The sequence below is a fragment of the Macaca mulatta genome, chromosome 16 (genome assembly GCF_049350105.2).
Source record: "Macaca mulatta isolate MMU2019108-1 chromosome 16, T2T-MMU8v2.0, whole genome shotgun sequence".
NCBI classification, from domain to species: domain Eukaryota; kingdom Metazoa; phylum Chordata; class Mammalia; order Primates; family Cercopithecidae; genus Macaca; species Macaca mulatta.
Window position 1 is genome coordinate 69,665,317 of NC_133421.1, and position 22,018 is coordinate 69,687,334.

Genomic DNA, 22,018 nt, shown 5'->3' on the forward strand with positions numbered 1-22,018 from the left:
GCTCTCCAGAAGGAACTAACATGCTTCCTCCTCTAACGTCCAGACTCATTGGCTGAAAACTTCTAGGTATCATTTTTCGTTCAGGCAACATCAGGAGTAGAATTTATACTAAAGGCCCTAACACCAACCTATACCTCTAGAAATAAAGAATAGGCCGGGCGCGGTGGCTCAAGCCTGTAATCCCAGCACTTTGGGAGGCCGAGACGGGCGGATCACAAGGTCAGGAGATCGAGACCATCCTGGCTAACACGGCGAAACCCCGTCTCTACTAAAAACACAAAAAATTAGCCGGGCGAGGTGGCGGCGCCTGTGGTCCCAGCTGCTCGGGAGGCTGAGGCAGGAGAATGGCGGGAACCCGGGAGGCGGAGCTTGCAGTGAGCTGAGATCTGGCCACTGCACTCCAGCCTGGGCGACAGAGCGAGACTCCGTCTCAAAAAAAAAAAAAAAAAAAAAAAAAAGAAATAAAGAATAAAGCACAAGAATTCACCTCTCTCTGGGTTCTGTCTTGCCCAGCCCTAGGAAGCTGCAAAGAAGAGCAAACCAGAGTTGCCAACAATCTGTGCAAACAGCCTGCAGACTGGAATTCGCAAAAAAGAGAAGAGCACTGATTTGAGACTGTTACCATTTGGAAACCTTTTTAAAGACTGGGAGTTTTTAAAGGGCAGGGCCCCTCTCAGGCATGACTTGCCTTAGAAACAGCCTGAGAAGGTCCCAAATGCAGAGAGATTTTTAATAACTGCTCTCTGATGGTAGGTTTGTCTTAAAGCTGCTACTAACAGAAATCATCTTCCTTGCGGTGACTCTCTGAACCCTGGATCACGACTCTGCTTCTGGGGCAGACAGGCACACCACCTGAAGCTGAACTCTAAGGCCTCTGGCCTTTTGCCCTGTGAGGCCTGAGGACTGAATGAGATGGTGGGAAACTGAGGTACTAAGTTGAAGCCTTTCTCCTTCTGAATCTGCCTCACTGGTCTTCCCACCTTGATGGCTCTGAAAGGCTCTGCCAGCTTGGCTGGGGTGTGTGGTGGGGTTTGTTGTTCGCCATTGATTAGTCCCTTGCATCTCTGTCTTCGAGGGTCTCCTAGCTCTGAACTCGGAGTAGTTCCAGCTTCCTGCAAGGATGCCTGGATTTGGTTCCAAACGCCAGATGCTGAGGAGGCCGAATGGGTGGCCTCACTGTTACCTGAGGATCTTAAGAAGTCTGAGGGGGCTGGGCACGGTGGCCCATGCCTAAAATCCCAGCACTTTGGGAGAATGAGGCAGGAGGATTACTGGAGCCCAGGAGTTCAAGATCAGCCTGGGCAACATGGTGGAACCCCGTCTCTACAAAAAATACAAAAAATCAGCTGGGGTGGTGGCATGTGCCGTAGTCCCAACAACTCTAGAGGCTGCAGTGGGAGGAATGCTTGAACCCAGGAGGCTGAGGCTGCAGTGAGTTGAGATTGCACCATTGCATTCTCCAGCCTGAGTGACAGAACAAGACCCTGTCTCTAAAAGAAAAAAAAAAAAAAAAAAGTCTAAAGGGTGTTCTGAATCCAATTAGGCAAAAGCCCTTCAAGACCGGCTATACCTCTTGTAACAGTACTTTCATCCCACCTCACATCTCCCCACCCCACTCGACCTCCAGAAAAGAAACTGACCTAAGCCCAGAGCCGATCCCACCTTTCTCAGCCTCTTTACCAGGGGAAACGAGATCTTAAGAACAGACCAAAAAGTCTCCAAACCTAACAGCAGTAGGGAGTGCTCACAGGGAGCTCGATGTGACCTTGACCTCCTCCTTTCTATCTGAAGAAGCTGAGGCCTAATTCAGTGGAGACTTGTCCAAGGTCACCCAACCCATGTGTGACAGGGCATGGCCAGGACCCAGACCCTAGGATCTTTAGGCTATGATGCCCACTCCCCAAGCTCCTGGGTTACAGGCGAATGCAGAAGGGGACACGAAGGTCCTCCCTGGTCAAGAAGCCCTGGGGCTTCTTGCTGGAGTGAAGAGGCTCCTGAGGGCAGAGGTGAGGCCCTGCACACAGTGCCTCCCCAGTGTATAGCACAGGGGCCACAGACCAGGCAACCGACGCTGGCTGAATGAGGGACTCAAAGGACAAAGATTGCTTTTCCATAACCTTTGGAGACAGGATGATCCTGAATGCTGAGGAGGAAGAGAGGGTCCTGCCTGATGAATGAGAAAAATGAGGCCAGGTGGTATAGCTGCTGCTCTGAGGGTGCGTGGCTATTAGAGATCTGGCTGTGTGGGGGCTCTGATAGCCTGTCCCTGCCTGGCATGGCCCAATGGAGGCTTCTGGATAGGTCATCCTGAGCTAGAACTCCTCCAGAGAGGGTGCAGGGCATCCCGAGTCCCAGAGCTGTCCTTTCATATTGGTGTTGGGGAGGCAGCTGTCCAGGGCCCCAGTCGCCCCTCTGTGGGCACACCAGGCTCCCCTCTTCCCAGAGAAGTGGAAGCTGAGGCTGAAGCAGCCATGCTCAGAGCCTCCTCTGCAGTTCCCTGATGACTCATCCAACAGCCTGGCAGGCAGACAGTAACAAGGAGGCTGTTGAGAAGCTGACCCAGCAGATGGCAGCTGAACTTGTGAAGGGCATGGGGAAAACAGGCTGACCCTCACCTCCCAGGGGCACAAATCACGGCCTGGGAGCTGTAAAGCTCCTCCTGTGGCTGGCTTTTCTGTGCCACATCACCATGACTCAGACCCTCACTGACAGCCTCCAAGTTCAAGAGGCTACTCTTGGGACACTCTGGCCTGACAGTGGCTCTCCCCAAACACCTCCCACACAGACACACATGCACACATACACATGCACACACAGACATATACACATACATATGCACTTGCTCCCTCCCTCCTTCCCTAATTCTATCTGGGCTCTCGTCTACAAAAATCATGGTTCTGTATTAAGCCCAGGACTACTGGCTAGGGGGCCTTCCCAGCCCTGGACTTTGGCCTCTGGCTGTCACCCCAGCTCATGGCCCTGCTGCTATGCCCCTTCTCCCTCCTGCAGTGTGTGGGGAGGACGAAGTGGGAGCTAGTTATGTCTCTGCCTTTGAAGGCAAGTCCAACTCCTGATCCATTCCTCAGCCTAGACACTCTCCCCAGCTTCACTCAGGCCCCAAATGTATTGGGTCCTCTGCTCTCTGCGTAAGAGTTAAGGACAAGAGTAGTGGCAACAGTCAAACCCACATGGCTCACCCATAAGCCCATGAAATCAGAAGAGGAAAGGAAAGGAGCAGAATTCACTCCATATTCTTTGAGGCCTGATGCACAGACACTGTTGGTTCTTTCTTCTGTGATGCCTCAGTGACCTCCTGGCGAAGCCTGGGGGATAGGAATGATCTGGATGGTACCAGATCAACCCCTGGGCCTAGCTGTATGAGGAGTTCTTAATCTGGGTTCAAGGATGGATTCAGGGAGGAAAATATAATTTGCATTTTTCCAGGGAAGACGTGGTCCACAGCTTTCAACAGATTCTCCAAGGATCTGCCATTCCCCAGAAGGTTGCTCTAGTCTCCCTAGAAGATCAGGGCCAGGCTAAATGCCTGATTCTGGCTCTATTCTTCCACTCCAAGGAACAGCTCTCCAATGCAGCAGTTTCCAATCTGACCACAGATTAGAATAACCAGATAAGTTATTTAAATGCATTCCTCTTAGGCCTGCTGAACCAGAGTCACTGGGCATTAGTCCCAGAATCTGTACTTTGGACAAGTTCTCTGGATGATTCTGATGCCAAAGGACCAGGGACTGCCACCTGACCCCTGCTCTGTACTCAAGGCGACACTGTCCAAAGTGGTAGCCACTAGCACCATGTGGCTATTTACATTTAATTGAAATAAGGTAAAATTTGAAAATCAGTTCCTCTGTTACACTAGCTACCACACTCAACAGTGCAGACAGAGAACACGTCCATCATTGCAGAAAGTTCTATTGGACGGTGCTGTTCTGAAGTGATAAGAGCGGTGTTTTCTCTGACAGCAAAATTTCTGTTCCTAGGATTCTAGGGCAGGAATGGGGTTTACAGTAAACAAATTTTTGATTCACTGGAAGGTACAAAAGCAATGTTTTAAATGTTAATCTTCAAAGATGATAATCTTTTAAAGAATATATCATATTTCAGTTCCCTGTTTTAGCAAGTACAGCATAGTAAAAATGCCAGACTGGGAACCAGAAGTTATGGGTTCTAGCCTTAACGATTTTTTTTTTTTTTTTAAGAAGAGCAGTGGGACCATTTTTGTCAAATGAAATCATACCTCAACTCCCCATAACTAAAAGAACCAGATGCACGGAACTGGCATGTAACCCACATTTGCAACTGCTGCCCTGGCTGAAGGAGCTCCACATGCTCAGTGTCCCTTCATCCACCGAGGACCTCTACAAAATCCTAGTTCTCCAAGAAAAGAGTTTGGAAACCAGCGGCCTAGGATATCTTTTGAGGTTCCTTCTAGTTCTGAGAATGTAGCCCATCTGTCAAGATTCTCTGAGGGCCAGACAACTCCAATTCAGAACACTAACTGTCGCTATTTACAAATCACCTACCGTCATCTCATTTTCAGACATGAAGATACGGCTTAGGGAAGTTTAGTAGCACACCAAAAATTACGCAGTTGCAGGTTGCAGAGGTGGGGTTGAACCCAGACTGCTGCCTCCTAAGCCGACATCTAAACCTTGAGCTAGCCACTTAACTTCTCTGAGTTTCTTCTCTTAGCTTCTTCAGAGCTGTTTTGAGGACCGAATGAAGAAGAGTACGTGAAACGCCGATCGGGTTGCCTGGCCAACAGAAGGGGCTAAATGAATGTTCATTCTCTTGTCTGTCACCAGGCTACTAAAAGCCATCACTGAGATGATGGGACTTCTCTGTTTCAGCACCATATAGCCAAGGTATCTTGAGCCTTACCTAGTTCATGCAACACTTGGAGCCTTGATTCTCCACACACGAAAGGGAAATAAAAATCTGTCTTACAGAGCCATCTTGAAAATGTCTACAAGGGGCCAAGGCAAATCCCTCTCATGACTATTTCATCTGGAAGTAAAACTTGTCCTTCTCTGAATGCCCAGAGGGGATAAATAGCAGAAGTAGAATGACTCAACTTCCTTAATAAGATATTGGTTGAAAACCAATCTTCTCCCGACTTCCTCTTTTAAGCCTCCAGCTTGCCTGGCCACCAGGCCACAATAGGCAAACCTCTGCCTATCAAAGTGAGGGGCTGGGCTGGGCGCGGTGGCTCACGCCTGTAATCTCAGTACTTTGGGAGGCCAAGGCAGGAAGATCACTTGAGGCCAGGAGTCTGACACTAGCCTGGGCAACATAGTGAGACTTCATCTCTACAGAAAATTTAAAAATTAGCCAGGCATGGTAGCACACGCCTGTAGTCCTAGCTACTTGGGAGCCTGAAGCAGGAGGACTGCTTGAGCCTGGGAGGTTGAGGCTGCAGTGAGCCATGATAGCACCACTGCACTCTAGTCTGGGCAACGGAGCAAGACCCTGTCTCAAAAGAAAAAAAAAAAAAAAAAAAAAAGAGAGAAAAGGAAAAAAAAAAACAAAAAAAGAGGGAACCAAGGGCAAGTATCAGGCAGAGCAAGCTGGCCTGGCAAAACAGCCATCTGGCGAGGCAGACCCAGAAGTCCCCATACATGCTCACCCTGACTCCCCTTTCTGCCCTTCCTGCAGCCCTTTCCCCAGTTTGTTCCAGACTGATCCCTTCACTTGCCTGAGCAGGGCAGCACTGGGCAAGGCTGATTCCCTTCTTCTGCCCACCCTGTTCCTCCCATAAGGAGTGGCTGCTTGTCTTATCAATGTCTGCCCAGATCTCACCTATCCTTTAAGGCCTATCTACTCAATGAAGCCTTTTATGGTAAGCTTCTGCATCCACTCCATAAATATTCAATGAGTGTCTCCCAAGTGCCAGGGAATGGAATAGCCACCACCGTCCATAAATGTTTTCTGTGTACGGGGCATGGTGCCAGGAACTCTATCTGCCTTGTTGATGCATTCCACACTAACCCTGCAAGGTTGGCAATATTATCTCTAATTTTACAGATGAAGAAATTAAGGCTTAGAGAGGTACATTACCTACAGGAATAAATGAGGCTCAATTTATACGGTTAGAGCATCCAACATGGAGTTAGGGCTCAAGCCAGGACACTCTTGGCCCATTCTCTTGGGACCCAAGGATCTCCAGTTCCTTCCTAGAATAAGATCTGGTTGGCAGAGGCATGTAGAACATCCAGGAACTGAGCAGTATTACTACCCATGTGGATATTACTACCCCTAGCATCTGCCCATCTACTGTTGGTAATAATTTCTTAGCCCATATAGATAGGAAGCAGAAGAAGATCCCTTACTGATGAGGGGTCTCGTCAGTCAGGGCTGAATCAGCCATCAATTTGTCACACTTTTAGTTCAGTTACACCACTAAATCCTCCTGGGGTGTTATGACTTAACTTGGTGGTTTTAACAGGTCATTCCATTTTCTTGAAACAATCAAACAAGTCCACATCTAATACACACATACACAAACAGGAGTTCTAGGTAAGGTGGCGTTGCCTTCACTGAAAGAACCACTGAAGGATGTGCTTTGCAAAGAAAAAAAGTAAACCAGAAAAAAGGAACAATGCTAGGCACAGGAACTCAAACAGTATGTTGGTCGATTTAATTAATAGTTGAATATGAAAAATTGGTTTAAATCTTTTTTTTTTTGAGACGGAGTCTGGCTCTGTCGCCCAGGCTGCAGTGCAGTGGCGGAATCTCGGCTCACTGCAAGCTCCGCCTCCTGGGTTCATGCCATTCTCCCGCCTCAGCCTCCCAAGTAGCTGGGACTACAGGCACCTGCCACCATGCCTGGCTAATTTTTTGTATTTTTAGTAGAGACGGGGTTTCCCTGCGTTAGCCAGGATGGTCTCAATCCCCTGACCTCGTGATCCACCCGCCTCAGCCTCCCAAAGTGCTGGGATTACAGGCATGAGCCACCGCACCCAGCCTTTTTTTTTTTTTTTGAGACGGAGTCTCCCTCTGTCACCCAGGCTAGAGTGCAGTGGCACAATCTTGGCTCACTGCAACCTCAGCCTTCTGATTCAAGTGATTCTCCTGCCTCAGCCTCCTGAGTAGCTGGGATTACAGGCATGTGTCACCACCCTTGGCTAATTTTTGTATTTTTAGTAGAGATGGGATTTCCCCATGTTGGCCAGGCTGCTTTCGAGCTCCTGACCTCAGGTGATCTGCCTGCCTCAGTCTCCCAAAGTGCTGGGATTATAGGCATGAGCCACCATGCCTGGCCAGTTTAAATCATTATAAAACATGAAAATCTAGACACTAATAATAAGGAAGATGTGTGAAATGGGTTGTTCGATGGGTAAAAAGTAATATCATCTTTGCCTTTTTGGGGATTTTATGTACAAAAACGTTTAAATGTTACTAGAAAAAATTACTGTTAATATGTATGTTGATTTGAGTAATGACTAAAATAATAGAAATACAATTCAGCGGTGAAACCCCGTCTCTACTAAAAAAATACAAAAAACTAGCCGGGCGAGGTGGTGGGCGCCTGTAATCCCAGCTACTCGGGAGGCTGAGGCAGGAGAATGGCATAAACCTGGGACGCGGAGCTTGCAGTGAGCCGAGATCCGGCCACTGCACTCCAGCCTGAGCGACAGAGCGAGACTCCGTCTCAAAAAAAAAAAAAAAAAAAAAAAAAAAGAAATACAATTCAGACCAGAAGAGTAAAGAAGGAAAAATAGAAAACGCTGTCAATTTGATACAAGGCAAGGAAAGGAGGAAAAAAGAAGCAAAAAGGACAATAAATATAAAAAAACACAAGATGGCAGAATTAAGGCAAAATATTAGCATGTCATTAAACCACGGTACATGTGAGTAGATTACAAAACAGCAAACCAGATAGGATTTTAAAAGATCCACCTAGATGCTGATGAAAAGAAACGCAACAAAATTATCCAGAAAAGTTGGAAGTAAAGACATAGAAAGATGTGCTGGGCCAATATTAACCAAAAGAAGTAATATTCGTATCAGAAAAATACTTAAGACAAAAAGATATAATCACTTATAGGCACCCAACAAAGAGCCTCCAAATCCAATGACTGGAGGCAGCCTGAGGCTTTATGTTGAGTAAGGTCTTGGCCCCAGAGTGTCCTGTCTAGCTGCAGAGCAAGGATCTTATGCGTGGCAGTTCCTAGGCATGTACCGGGTCTGCTGGGTGTGGGGCCCTGTGCCGAGTGCTGGCAGTATAGTGAGGAAGAAGACACTGTCCTTTGAGGGTCTTACAGCCTAGGGGGGAAATAGACAAGAAGTCAGAAGAGTTCAGTACAATACAGGGATGCAAGGACAGAGACAGACACACAGCAGATGTGACGGGAACACAGGGGGACACCTAGTCCAGCCCAGGAGGTGATGCCTGGGCTGAGTCTAAAGCAGTGAGCAAGACCTGCCCAAGAAAAAGGAGAGGGTATTCTGGGTAGAGGGGATGGCAAAAGGTAAGGCACAGAGGTAAGTCAATGCAGCAATCACCAGCAGCTTGAAGTTGTCGGTGAGTAAAGTGTAAGTCAGGCAGTCCCAGGAGAGGAGGCTGCAGATGAAGTTCAGGCATCAGACCATGGGCACACGCTTGATCCTCATATACCCCCAGGGTTTAAATTCTCAGATGAGTGAGGTGGGTATAATTCCACATTCCTCCCAGACTCTTGGGGGTCAAGTTCCAGATGGCAGAAGTCGCAGAGTAGGGGCAGATGGTGGATGCTGGGCATTAAATGAATGAGCCACTGGCCAGGCACAGTGGCTTATTCCTGTAATCCCAGCATTTTGGGAGGCTGAGGCAAGAGGATCACTTGAGCCTGGGAGTTTGAGATCAGCTTGTACAACATAACAAGACTGTGTCTTTATGGAGAAAAGAAAAGAAAAGAAAATCCTGCCATTGGTACAGAACCCCCACCCTGGCCTGGGCCAACAATCTGACAAGTGACAGGCTTCTGAAAGGCTTGCTTCACTCTCTCCCTCAGGCGGAGAGGGAGAGTGGCCATGTGATCCCTGGGACATAGAAACAGATGTCTGAAGAAGGAGGAAGGGGCCTTACTGGGGCCTGCACTCAGGCACTGAGTGAAACGCAGCCAGAGGAACCTCAAAACTGGACTCATTGGCCAGCCTGAAGCCTTATTCCCAGGAGAGCAATTTCTGCATCAGCATTTCCCATTAAGAAGGATATGAAATGTGAAGGTACATTAATCATTAAAATCTTACAGATCAATTATTAAAAAGAAACAAATCAGACATGCCCTCAAAAACTCAGTCTCGGCCAGGCATGGTGGCTCATGCCTGTAATCCCAGCACTTTCGGAGGCCGAGGCAGGTGGATCACTTGAGGTCGGGAGTTCAAGACTAGCCTGGCCAACATAGTGAAACCCCATCTCTATTAAAAATACAAAAATTAGCCAGGTGTGGTGGCACATGCCTGTAATTCCAGCTACTCAGGAGGCTGAGATGAGAGAATTGCTTGAACCTGGAGGAAGAGGTTGCAGTGAGGCAAGATCACGTCATTGCACTGCAGCCTGGGCAACAGAGCGAGACTCTGTCTCAAAAAAACAAAAACCAAAACTCAGTCTTGCTGCCAATCCCACAGGTCAAACTGCAGGGTAAATACAATTTATGGGGTAAAGTTTCTGACTGTCCTCCAATTCCCACCACATGCCTGATGATGGCTAGCCAGCCCTAGCCGTGTAGAAACTACTGTCTATAAGGCCCCTTCAGATGTTTAGGGCAATTCCCTCACATCTATTCTATTGGCATTGGTCTTACCCACTTCCAGCTTCTCTCTGACCTCCCACCCTCGTGCTGAGCTAATCCTGAAACATCATGTACTTAAGACAACCTCAAGCTCAAAGACATCTGCTGGCTCTGCACTGCTTATGGGCTCAGTCTCAACTCTGTGGCCCATAATCTTTCTGGCCACTGTTTCCCCAAACATAGGGTTTGGCTTTGGCCAGTCTGATCTCTCCACAACCCTCGGCTACTCAACTCGCCAGGTCCCACGTGTGCCATGCTGTTGTGTGGGCCACCCCATACATCCTGCTTGTCCTTCAAAGGCAAGGCTCAGCCTCCACCCAGGAAGCCCCTCCCATCAGCTCCACTGCACAACAGCCTCCTTTTCTGCCTGCCCACAGCACCTTGTCTCCTCTCTCCTCACCCTCCTCCTGGTCCTCACACCCCCACTCCCTTTTACTCATTCAATGAAATAATGTAGATGAAGGAACTCTGGGAACAATCAAGCATCATACCAAGTGAAGATACCCACTCTTTGTGTGCACAACTCACAGAATTGCAATCTAGGTAGGGAACAAATTAAAAAAAAAAAAAAAAACAGAAAAAAGCATAATCAAAGATGTTCGGGGCTGAGCGTGGTGGCTCATGCCCATAATACCAGCACTTTGGGAGGCCAAGGCAGGAGGATTGCGTGAGTCCAGGAGTTTGAGACCAGCTTGGGCAATATAGTGAGACCCCATCTTTACAAAAAAATACAAAACTTAGCTGAGCATGGTCGCATGTGCCTGTAGTCCTAGCTACTCAGGAGGCTGAGGTGGCAGGATTGCTTTAGTCTAGGAGTTCAAGGTTGCAGTGAGCCATGATCACTCCACTGCACTCCAATCTGGACAACAGAGTGAGAGCCTGTCTCAAAAAAAAAAAAAAAAAAAAGCCAGGTGCTGTGGCTCATGCCTGTAATCCCAGCACTTTGGGAGGCTGAGGCAGATGGATCACCTGAGGTCAGGAGTTTGAGACCAGCCTGACCAACATGGAGAAACCCTGTCTCTACTAAAAATACAAAATTAGTTGGGCATGGTGGCACGTGCCTGTAATCCCGGCTACTAAGGAGACTGAGGCAGGAGAATCGCTTGAACACGGGAGGCAGAGGTTGCGGTGAGCTGAGATTGCGCCATTGCATTCCAGCCTGGGAAACAAGAGAGAAACTCCATCTCAAAAAAAAAAAAAAAAAGGTCACAGTATTTCTGTAACAGTAAAAAACTAGAACAAAAAAGTCTAATTACAGGGGAAGGATAATTATTAAATAAATCATGGAACATCCATTAAAAATATTTATAAATCATTTAACAATATGGAAAAATGGGATATTATATTAGTAAAAAGAGGATAAAGAAGTATATCTAAAATATGACCCTATATACATGTGTTTGTATATTATAATGACATTTATAAAAATGTAGATACCTAGAACATATAGCAATGGTTCTCTTTTGGTAGTGGGCTTATGGATGATTTAATATTTCTTTTTATACTTTTCTAATTTTTCCACTTTTTCAGTGAGCATGTATTAGTTTTCTCAGTTCTCTTTTTTTTTTTTTTTTTTTTTGAGATGCAGTCTCACTCTGTCACCCTGGTTGGAGTGCAGTGACAAGATCTCAGCTCAATGTAACCTCCGCCTCCCAGGCTTAAGTGATCCTCCCATTTCAGTCTCCCGCGTAGCTGGGACAGGTGCGTGCGTGCCACCACGCTTGGCTAATTTTTTGTATTTTTGGTAGAGACAGGGTTTCGCCATGGTGCCCAGGCTGGTCTTGAACTCTTGAGTTCACAAGATTCACCTGCTTCAGCCTCCCAAAGTACTGGGATTACAGGCATGAGCCACTGTGCCCGACCTTCGTTCTCATTTTTAACAGATAATGTTTCTAAACGGTAAAAAAAACAAAAACGAAAACAAATACAAAAACATAAAACAGACGGGGTGCCAATGAAAAGCATGAGTCCTTCCCTCCCTTCCTCCATTCCTCTAAGGGGATCCCCAATAACAGTTTCTTGTATCTCCCTCTACTGATTTTTTCTGTAGGTATTACTTTTCTTTATTTTTATTATTGTTATTATTTTTATGAGATGGAGTCTCACTCTGTCGCCCAGGCTGGAGTGCAATGGTGCGATCTTGGCTTACTGCAACTTCTGCCTCTTAGGTTCAAGATATTCTCCTGCCTCAGCCTCCTGAGCAGCTGGGATTACAGGCACCTGCCACCATACCCGGCTAATTTTTGTATTTGTGGTAGAGACGGGGTTTTACCATGTTGGCCAGGCTGGTCTCGAACTCCTGACCTCAAGTGATCTGCCTACCTTGGCCTCCCAAAGTACTGCGATTACAGGCATGAGCCACCATGCCTGGCCAAATAATACTTTTTATCATGAAAACAATAAAAAAGAATCTCTTGGCATGGGATGAGAATTTAGGAGGCATTAGGTCCACACTTGAGATTGGGGCTTTATAAATACGTGATGAGCAGGTTTCTGCGACCCTGTGCATGCACACGCACACACATGCAAGCACACACCCATGTGCAGGCGGGAAACTTCACCCGAACGTCTGTGGCTCTTCTGTTCTGCTCACTGAGTTTTGGCAGCTGGGCCGCTAAAACAGAAGGTTGGAGACGGCAAGCTTGTCCTTCCTGGTTTTGGTTTTCATTTCATTCCCTCCCTTGTTCTCTGATGGGGACTGAGAGTTTTTTAACAGTTGTGACTCAAGAAGTAGGAAGGTGCTCAGAAGATGGGGACGGTTTCCTGCTTTGATTTATCCAGTGGCAAATGCATGCGTGGTTACAGGCCTGTGCTAGTGCTGGATGGACCAGATGCCCCGGGCACGAGTGGCCCCATAGAGTGAAAAACAGCAGAAATGGACCAGGGAGAGAAAAATCAGCCCTTCCTCCACTGCTTGTGCAAAGGGGTGGGAATTGCAGGGTTAGTCCTAGTATGGGAAACCCAAGGGAGGCCAGTTTTCCTAGCTAGCCTCTCCTACCTTCCTTAAATATGATCTTTCACCTTGCTTAAAATTTTTTTTTTCAGGCCAGGTGCAGTGGCTCACACCTGTAATCCCATCACTTTGGGAGGCCAAGGTGGGTGGATCACTTGAAGTCAGGAGTTCAAGACCAGCCTGGCCAACATGGGGAAATCTCATCTTTACTAAAAATACAAAAATTAGCTGGGTATGGTGGTGGGCACCTGTAATCCCAGCTACTTTAGAGGCTGAGGCAGGAGAATCACTTGAGACCAGGAGGTAGAGGCTGTGGTGAGCCAAGATTGCGCCACTGCACCCCAGCTTGGGCAACCGAGTGAGACTCCATCTCAAAAATTTTTTTCAAATACCAAAATAATTGTTAATTATAAAAATGTAAACAAAACAAAATTGTATATAGAAAAAAAACCCGGCACCGTCCCCTCCTCTCTGCAACATAAAAAACACTTAAGTTTCATGTAAATCCTTCTAGTTCTAATTACTATACATACACAAACATATAGTTTGGGACTATTTTTAAAAGAAACGTGGGATTATACACATGTAGTATCATACAAATTGCATCTTTCACTTAATAAGATACTATGAATACTATTCCATCTCAGCACATGTAGATTTATTTCTTTTTTTTGTTTTGTTTTGAGACGGAAGTCTTGCTCTGTTGCCCAGGCTGGAGTGCAGCAGCCCATTCTCGGCTCACTGCAACCTTCGTCTCCTGAGTTCAAGTGATCCTCCTGCCCCAGCCTTCCGAGTAGCTGGGATTACAGGTACCAGCCACCACGTCTGGGTAATTTTTGTATTTTTAGTAGAGACGGGGTTTTACCATGTTGGTCAGGCTGGTCTTGAACTCCTGACTTCAAGCAATCCACCTACCTCGGCCTCCTAAAGTGCTGGGATTACAGGTGTGAGCCACCACAACTGACCTCTAATTCATTCCTTTTAAGGCTTCATCAGATTGCATAAGATTGCAAGGTACAGATGTACCATCATTTGCCCACCTGGAAACTGTTTCCAATTTTTCTTTCTTTTTTTTTTTTTTTTTTTTTTGAGATGGAGTCTCACTTAGTCGCCCAGGCTGGAGTGCAGTGGCGTGATCTTGGCTCACTGCAAGCTCCGCCTCCCAGGTTCACGCCATTCTTCTGCCTCAGCCTCCAAGTAGCTGGGACTACAGGAGCGCACCACCACGCCCGGCTAATTTTTTGTATTTTTAGTAGAGATGGGGTTTCACCGTGTTAGCCAGGATGGTCTCGATCTCCTGACCTCGTGATCCGCCTGCCTCGGCCTCCCAAAGTGCTGGGATTACAGGTGTGAGCCACCGCGCCTGGCTCCAATTTTTCATTTATAAGTAATAATGGAAAAAACCCTATCCTTATTCACATTTATGTGTACTTGTAGAAGGAATTCTAGGTGGTAAGCTCCTGGGATTGGAATTTCTGGGTGACTCTTTTAATGGGTTATCATCTCTTTTCTCCTGTTTCTATGTGTCAGAGAAGTAGGCAGCATTGGATAGGTGGTTTCCAAACACACTATTTATTTGCTGTGAAGATGCTATCCTTGCTTTCAACATGCTTACAGTCTAGATGGGGAGAAAATGGGTAGATGGATAAATAAATCATAAAGGAATCAAAATGATCTTAGCATCTAAAAGACCTTCAGAGGTAATTTATTCCAATATATTACTTACTAATCCTGAGGAATGGCCATTCAGCCACACGACAGGATGGCCTTGGAGTCAGAAGATTTGAGTTTGAATCTTAGTTTCTCAATACTCTGGTGTGTGACCATGGGCAGGTCACATAATCTGAGACTGAGGAGTCTTATCGGTAATACAGGGATCCTTAAACCCACATGACAGAATTTTACAGGGTGACTCAATGCAAGGAACAAAGTGTAAATTACATAGTACAGTGCCTGGCATGTAGTGGGCACTCTGGAAACATCAGTGGAACCTCCAGTGAGATGGAAGCTGCTACAAGATGAGCAGTCAGACCTTTGCATGACCAGAACTGTAAGATTTTCTTTTCTTTTTTTTTTTTTTTTTGTGAGACAATTTCGCTGTCGCCCAGGCTAGAGTGTAGTGGCATGATCTTGGCTCACTGCAACCTCCACCTCCGGGGTTCAAGCGATTCTTGTGCCTCAGCCACCCAAGCAGCTGGGATTATAGGCATGCATCACCATGCCCAGCTAATTTTATTTATTTATTTTTTTGTAGAGATGGGGTTTTGCCATCTTGGCCAGGCTGGTCTCAAACTCCTGGCCTCAAGTGATCTGTCCACCTCAGCCTCCCAAAGTCCTGGGATTACAGATGTGATGGTCCGTAAGTGTTAAGTTGCTTGAAAGTTGCTGCTATGAGGCGCTGAAGGCTACCTCCCACAGCTTCTAGCCAGCAGCCCTAGCATCAGACGGAAAGTCTGGAACAGATGTGGTCAAAGCAGGAGGAGGAGAATCCTGAGAGCAGAGGGACAGAGTTGTCGGCAAGAACCCATGAAGATGTTCTTTGAAGAGCATTCTGCACACCCCATCTGGCTTCTGTGTCCACTGGCAGTGCCTCAGCTCTGCGTGATAAACTGGGACTCACAATTCCTTGGCAGCTAAAGCTGAAATTAGTTGTTCTGTGGTCATCTCTGGGTGTTGCAACAATCTGCTATTTGTATACATATAACCACATGCTGGCTGTTGGTACTCATACAAATGAATAATAATGGCAGCTATTATTATTTGCCATGTATTAGGTAATACATGCACTTTTTTCTTGAAGCTTCATAACTCTGTGAGCAAGGCACTAATGTTATTCCTCTACAAGGAGGAAGAAACTGGGCCTCAGTAGGCCAGGTAAACTGCCCAAGGCCACGCAGAAGCAAAGTGGCAGTGGCAGGATTTGCACAACAGACTTTTATGTCAAAGCCCATACTCTTAACCATGACAATTTAAATCCAATTTAAACCCAATTTAAAAATTGGGACCGAGATGCAGAAGCTGTCACAAGTCAAAGGTTAGTGAGAAATCCAGGGACTGGCCTGGGAGGAAGCACCTTAACTATGAAGCATGAACTACAGCCAGCCTATGTTCTGGAAAAAACAACTTTAAAATGACAACAGGGAAGAAAGACTCCAAGCTGGACTTGTGGTGGGTCTGTATTCCTCAGCCCACCCAGGCCTGGCATAGCCGGGCCCATCCCAACGAGAAATTCTATGACAAATGCAAATGTGCCCTTCACTTTACAAAGCCTGGCTCCAGGCTTCTTGAGCTAATATTTACCATTCTTTTTATAACAAAGACTTGAGCAGCATTTGCTATCTTCATAAATTTCAACACTACTTTTGCCCCCAGGCCCTGATATAGGGCATTTTATAAGCTTTAAAAGAGAGGTATTACAATGGTATTTTCAATTCAACCTTCAAATCCTTTGCACAAGGAGAGCCAGCAGCAAATAGAAAAGATGCCGCAGGGGGCATCACGGATCCACAGAGACCCAATATGCAGGAGAACATGTGGGGCAAAGTAGTATTGAGATAAAAACCTGCCACACGTGTACTTAATTTTATACAATAAGCCACAAGGAATGTTTAATGTATGTTGTATAAAAATTTTTTCAGGCCGGGAGCAGTGGCTCACGCCTGTAATTCTAGCACTTTGGAAGGCCCAGGCGGGCAGACTGCCTGAGATTGTGAGATCGAGACCGGCCTGGCCAACATGGCAAAACGCTGCCCCCACTAAAAATACAAAAGTCACCTGGGTGTGGTGGTGGGTACCTGTAATCCCAGCTACTCAGGAGTCTGAAGCACGAGAATCGCTTGAACCTGGGAGTTGGAGGTCGCAGTGAGCTGAGATCGCGCCACTGCACTCCAACCTGGGCAACAGAGTGAGATTCTGTCTCAAAAAATTTAAAAAAATAAGAAATAATTTAAAGATTAAAAAATTTTCAAGTGTCATTGAAATCTGCAACTCAGGGTATTTTGTGTAACTGAATATTCTGATGAAGTGGGGCTGCCCTGTATGCCACTTAACAACGACCGATTTCCAAAGATTAGAAGGCCATCACTGCCCTTGACACTAAAATGTGAAACACAGCCAGTTTCTTTGATGACTCAAAACGTACTTTGTGATTTTGCCAAGCTTTGAGATCATTGTTACAAGCAGCATTTTGGTTGTGAAAAACAGCTCTCCTTATTTAACCTTTCGGGGTGGATTCTGAGCAAGAAGTTCCCTAGGCTACGGTCAATCTCGCTGAAATACAACCACCCGCCTCTCCTTTCTGGGTTTGGAAATCTGGTTTTCAGAGGTGGGAGTGGGCTTCAAGCAGCGTCTACCTGTGTTCAGAGAAGATGAAGAAGGACAGGCTCAGGCTCCCTGCACAGGAGAATTCAAGTTCATTGCAGTCACTGGTGACTGGTTCTGAAATTGAGGAACTAGTTTGAGGAACTTCAGAATAAACAAGAAACCCAAAGAACTCGGCTTTCCACGGAAGGCTTCCAACGCATGGAAGGAGGCACAGGTCCAGCTCCGCCCTGCGGCGGGGCAACCTTCACCCTGGCCTCGTTTCAGATGCTGCCCCACACGCTCTTTGACAAGCTGGCCCAAGCAACCAGCTTGAGGACATGATTGGCAGAGGGCTCCATTTATAATGAGGGGTCATAGTCTTGTCCTCCACTGGGAAGGGAAAAAAGGGCTCGGGACATGGGGCATGATGAGGAATATTCTCAGAGGATCTCACATGATTCTTTGGTAAAACAGGGTAAATCATGAAACAGCCCGTGGTTCTCTCGTCCTCCCTGAGGCCAGCAGGGCCTAGCAGGAGTTTGGATTCAAGTCTTGTACTTTCAGTCAACAGCAAATACTTAACCAGTGGCTACTATGTTTCAGGCACCATGCTGGCCAGCGGGAATATGAGGATGATGAAGAGGCTTCTCTGCTGAAACCCTCGAAAGGCCTTCTTGGAAGGCTGAACCCAGTTACCTAGAAGCACTCCCTTGATCCACCTGCCTGCAACTCTCTAGTGGCAACAAGCCTATGGGATGTGCCAGGGTGGTCACTGCCCTCCCAATTCCCGCCTGGAAGGGTGGGAGGTGGTCAGTCTTTATTAGCTGGCTACTCACTGTCTGATTCTACTTTGAACTATATTTTCTTTTTTGAGAAAAGGTCTTGCTCTGTCACCCAGGCTGGAATGCAGTGGTGCAACCACCGCTCACTACAGCCTCAAACTCCTGAGCTCCAGCGATCCTCTCACCTCAGTCTCTGAAGTAGCTAGGACTACAGGTATGCACCACCATGCCCAGCTAATTTTTTATTTTTTTTTGACAGAGTCTTGCTCTGTCGCCCAGGCTGGAGTGCAGTGGTGCGATCACGGCTCATTGCAACCTCCGCCTCCCAGGTTCAAGTGATTCTTGTGCCTCAGCCTCTTGAGTAGCTGGGATTACAAGTGCCCGCCAATACACCTGGCTAGTTTTTGTATTTTTAGTAGAAACAGGGTTTCACCATGTTGGCCAGGCTGGTCTTGACCTCCTGGCCTCAAGTGGTCTGCCTGTCTTGGCCTCCCAAAGTGCTGGAATTACAGGTGTGAGCCACGGTGCCTGGCCATGCCCAGCTAGTTTTTAAAAAGAAAATTTTGGAGGTGGGTCTCACTATGTTGTCCAGGCTGGTCTCCGACTCTTGGCCTAAAAGGTAATCCTCCTGCCTTAGCCTCCCAAGTCACTGGGATTACAGGCATGAGCCACTGTGTCCAAACAACATTTGAGCACATTTCTCCTGAGTGTCTCTACACTTCTGAAAATGCACTTCTTTCCCCCAGAGTGTCGAAGTTTCCCAATTGTTACCAAGCTCCCACTCCAAGCTGATGACTGGTACAAGACCCCAGGATGAGAGAAATACCAAGGGGTTCCCACCCAGGCACCTGCAGAATCCAAGACGCTCTACGCCTGACAGCGCTGGCTCAAGCTGGAAAAGGAGGGCCACTGGGCTGCGCACGGTGGCCTCCTTGCCCCCTCCAGCTCCTATTGTCATGGCTCCCGACCAACACCGGGGCTGACCTGTGAGGTGTCTGCCTTCGTGCCCAGCTTCCCCCTGTCATGGTGAGGTCCTCCAGGGCAGTGCCTCAATTGTGTTTGGTTTTCTAGCACCTAGTAGATGTGGCCCATTTGACACACTTGGCAAGTGTTCCTGAGTGAAAGGACAGACACACTTCTGAGGAATAAATGAGTGCCATAGGCTCTGGGAGTCTAGCTGGACAGGGACACGTGTCCACACTGTCCAATCACCTGGCAGGCTGGAAGGGAGGGAGTCACAGCTTGGTGGCTGTATTCTAACTGCATCCCAGCAAGCAGGCGTCCTGAAAGCTGGCTGTGGAGCCACTCCTGCCATCCCCTGTGCTAAATGCTGACTTAAGAGACCCAATTACTTCTACTGCTTGAGAAGATAACCCTTCCGAACTGGACAACACCCATCTGGGCTCGGATTTGCATATATTTGTGTGTATCTAATACATGCTAGAGGGAGGTGGTGCAGGACTCTGTCCTTCACATTGGTCTGTACAAAGCTATTCCTGCCTCTTCAGGCACAGCATCTGCCAGTGGAGACTGTTGGGCAGGACTCAAGGAGCCTGGTGGGTTCAATCAACTCCCTTGGTCAAAAGACTCAATTTGTAACCTTTTTTTTTTGAGACAGAGTTTCACTCTTGTCGCCTAGGCTGGAGTGCAATGGTGGATCTTGGCTCACTGCAACCTCCACTTCCCAGGTCCAAGTGATTCTCCTACCTCAGCCTCCTGAGTAGCTGGGATTACAGGCACGTGCCACCATATCCAGCTAATTTTTTTCTATTTTTAGTAGAGACGGGGTTTCACCATGTTGGCCAGGATGGTCTCAACCTCTTGACCTCATGATCCGCTCGCCTCAGCCTCCCAAAGCGCTGGGATGACAGGTGTGAGCCACCGCGCCCGGCCTCCATTTATCTTAATTGGCAACCACATCCACATTGGAGGCTGGCTAAGCCTCCTTTCCTCCCAACCCTCCTGGCTATCCCTAGTATCGACCAGAAATATCTACCTTTTAACTCTGGCCCAGTAAAAGGAAACATTAATGTCAGTAGAAGGTGGATTTTGGCTACAATAATTCTTTGCATTTACAGGGGCCACCATCCAGATATGACATCATGAAATCATGCTTCACCTATAAGGAAGAGCCTCTCACTGAGAGGAGCCAGACAGATCAGCTAGGATAACACGCAGAGTATGCATGCACCTCCTGCACAGAAGAAAGATGCAGAAGAGCTTCATGCACTGTGAGTTTGGACCCCTGTAATCAATCATTGATAGTTACTAAATACCCACTCTAGGTAAGATACTGCTTGGCTAGGTAGGAAAGTGCTCTAAAGGTGTGGGCAACCTTTGAGACTTCCTGGTAATTGTATTTTCTTATCAACCTTGACCTCCTTTTGATTACATGAACCTCATGGTATAAGAGAGCGTCCAACAAATAGCTTTCTGTTTACTTTTTCTTAGACCCAGGGCAGCAGCTGCTGTGGCTCCACCCTTCCCAGGCCTGGCAGAGCTTGCAGAAAGGCTGAGAGTGATAGGGTTGGGGTAGGAGAATAAAAGGAGGAGCTAGTTTAAAAAAAAAAAAAAATCCTGCTTCAGGATTAGTTCTTTCATTCCCTGGCAGCAGAGCACAGTGAAGAGTCTGGGTTTTATAGTTCAGGCTCTGCCATTAACTAGATGTGTGGCCTTGGGCAACCCACTTGGCTTTCTTGGGCCACCATTTTCTCTCCTGCATTTTCTCACTGCAAAAAATGTGAATGATCATGTCCAGGCTGTAATCCTAACAGCTCTTTCTGGACAGTGAGGTTAAGGTTATTTAGCCATGCCAGCAGGAAGTGACTGCTGGTTGGTCCAGATTGATGGAGTATGGGTACAGGGGCTGGGTTGGTGGTCTGCCAGAGATAGGGAACAATATTACTTGCAAGAGAATAACCGTTCCTCGGCTGTAGCTTCATTAAAGTCAAGCGCTCCTTGTACGTGGTCCTGGACATTGCTTATAGATGTCCCTGGCCATAAGCGGTCAAGTTCAACACCAGCTGCACTAGTCCAGAACAGTGTCTGAAGAAAATCTCTGCCTTAATGGTCACCTGATAGTGGTTTTAGCGGAAAGAGGGTCAGGAGAAGCTGTAGTAGCCAGAAACTGGGAGGGAGGGATGGCTCAGGAGTTCCCCCTGCTGCTTCTTTCTGGGTCCAAACCCTGGTCCTAGAAGTGTAGACAACTGAGGTGGTGGCAGGCTTGGGATTCCTGAAGCTTCTTGAAATCCAGGGTTTAATCTCACCTTTCCAATCACTGGAGCTCTGTAGAGCCTCCAACTCAGGTGGTTGTAAAGGAGGCAGGTGGAAAAGCGTTCCTAAAAGGTTTTTCACACCAAAATAGGGTTTGTCGCTCTGCTCTCTGCCAAGGGATTTCCCAGCTCCCTGGGGCCAAAGCTCCCCTCCTGCTTCTCTGCTGACTGTCACTGGAAGCAGGCCATTTTCCACCCTCAAGGTGGCTGGACTCAGGAGTCAGTGACACTGCTGATCTGGGCTCTGTGCCCTGTCTACGATCCCCCCTCCGCTGTCAGCCCGCAGGCCCCAGAAGCCTCCTGTTTGCCTCCTGCCCCCAGCCTCCTAGCCCGGGGCTGGGATGAGGGTGATTTGTGGCAGAGGGCTCCTCACAAAGGTCTGCTCAGGACTTTCTCTGCAACTGTGCTGGGGAATAAATCGCCTGTCACCTACACCCCTGCACGAGTGACTCACCTTCCAGAGAAAGTGCTCTGCTCACCTAAGCAAAGCTGCTTGGAAAATGACTAAGGCACCTATCAAATGCACTCTGTGGGGTCAACCAGTTATGGAGCAAGGTCCAGGCACACTCTGCCTCTCACCTCCAGCTTGAAGTCAAGTGCAGAGCTGCCACGCCAGGCCTGCTGGTTTCATTTTCATCTGAACCCAGCTCCACATGAGGCTTGACATCCGGTGATCTATTTTTTCTAAAAACTAGCTTCACTTTAGAAATGACTCTTCGGCCATCAAGTCAGCTTCCCCAAGAGAAAACAAAATGTTATTTAAAGGGAATGGCAGCCTGGTGAGAGCCTATATTTTTGTTTTGTATTAAGGGGAAAAAAGACTTTAAAATATAATATGAAACTGGTTTTTTTTTTTTCCCTTGTGAGATTAAAACAAATGTTTTTCTTTTAAGAGATGGGGTCTCGCTATGTTGCCCATAG

The 22,018-nt window shown here is 47.3% G+C and overlaps 1 protein-coding gene and 2 long non-coding RNA genes across 4 annotated transcripts in view; 2 read left to right on the forward strand and 1 right to left on the reverse strand.

Annotated features, from left to right (window-relative positions):
- The window catches only part of MAP3K14 (mitogen-activated protein kinase kinase kinase 14), a 54,068-nt gene that overhangs the window by 27,641 nt on the left and 4,409 nt on the right, over positions 1-22,018 (reverse strand).
- On the forward strand, positions 11,518-18,098 carry LOC144335793 (uncharacterized). The gene is made up of 2 exons (XR_013406964.1): positions 11,518-11,887; positions 16,766-18,098. It is a non-coding gene; the product is annotated as an uncharacterized LOC144335793 (long non-coding RNA).
- On the forward strand, positions 12,705-14,880 carry LOC144335792 (uncharacterized). Its single transcript, XR_013406963.1, has 2 exons — positions 12,705-12,978; positions 14,089-14,880. It is a non-coding gene; the product is annotated as an uncharacterized LOC144335792 (long non-coding RNA).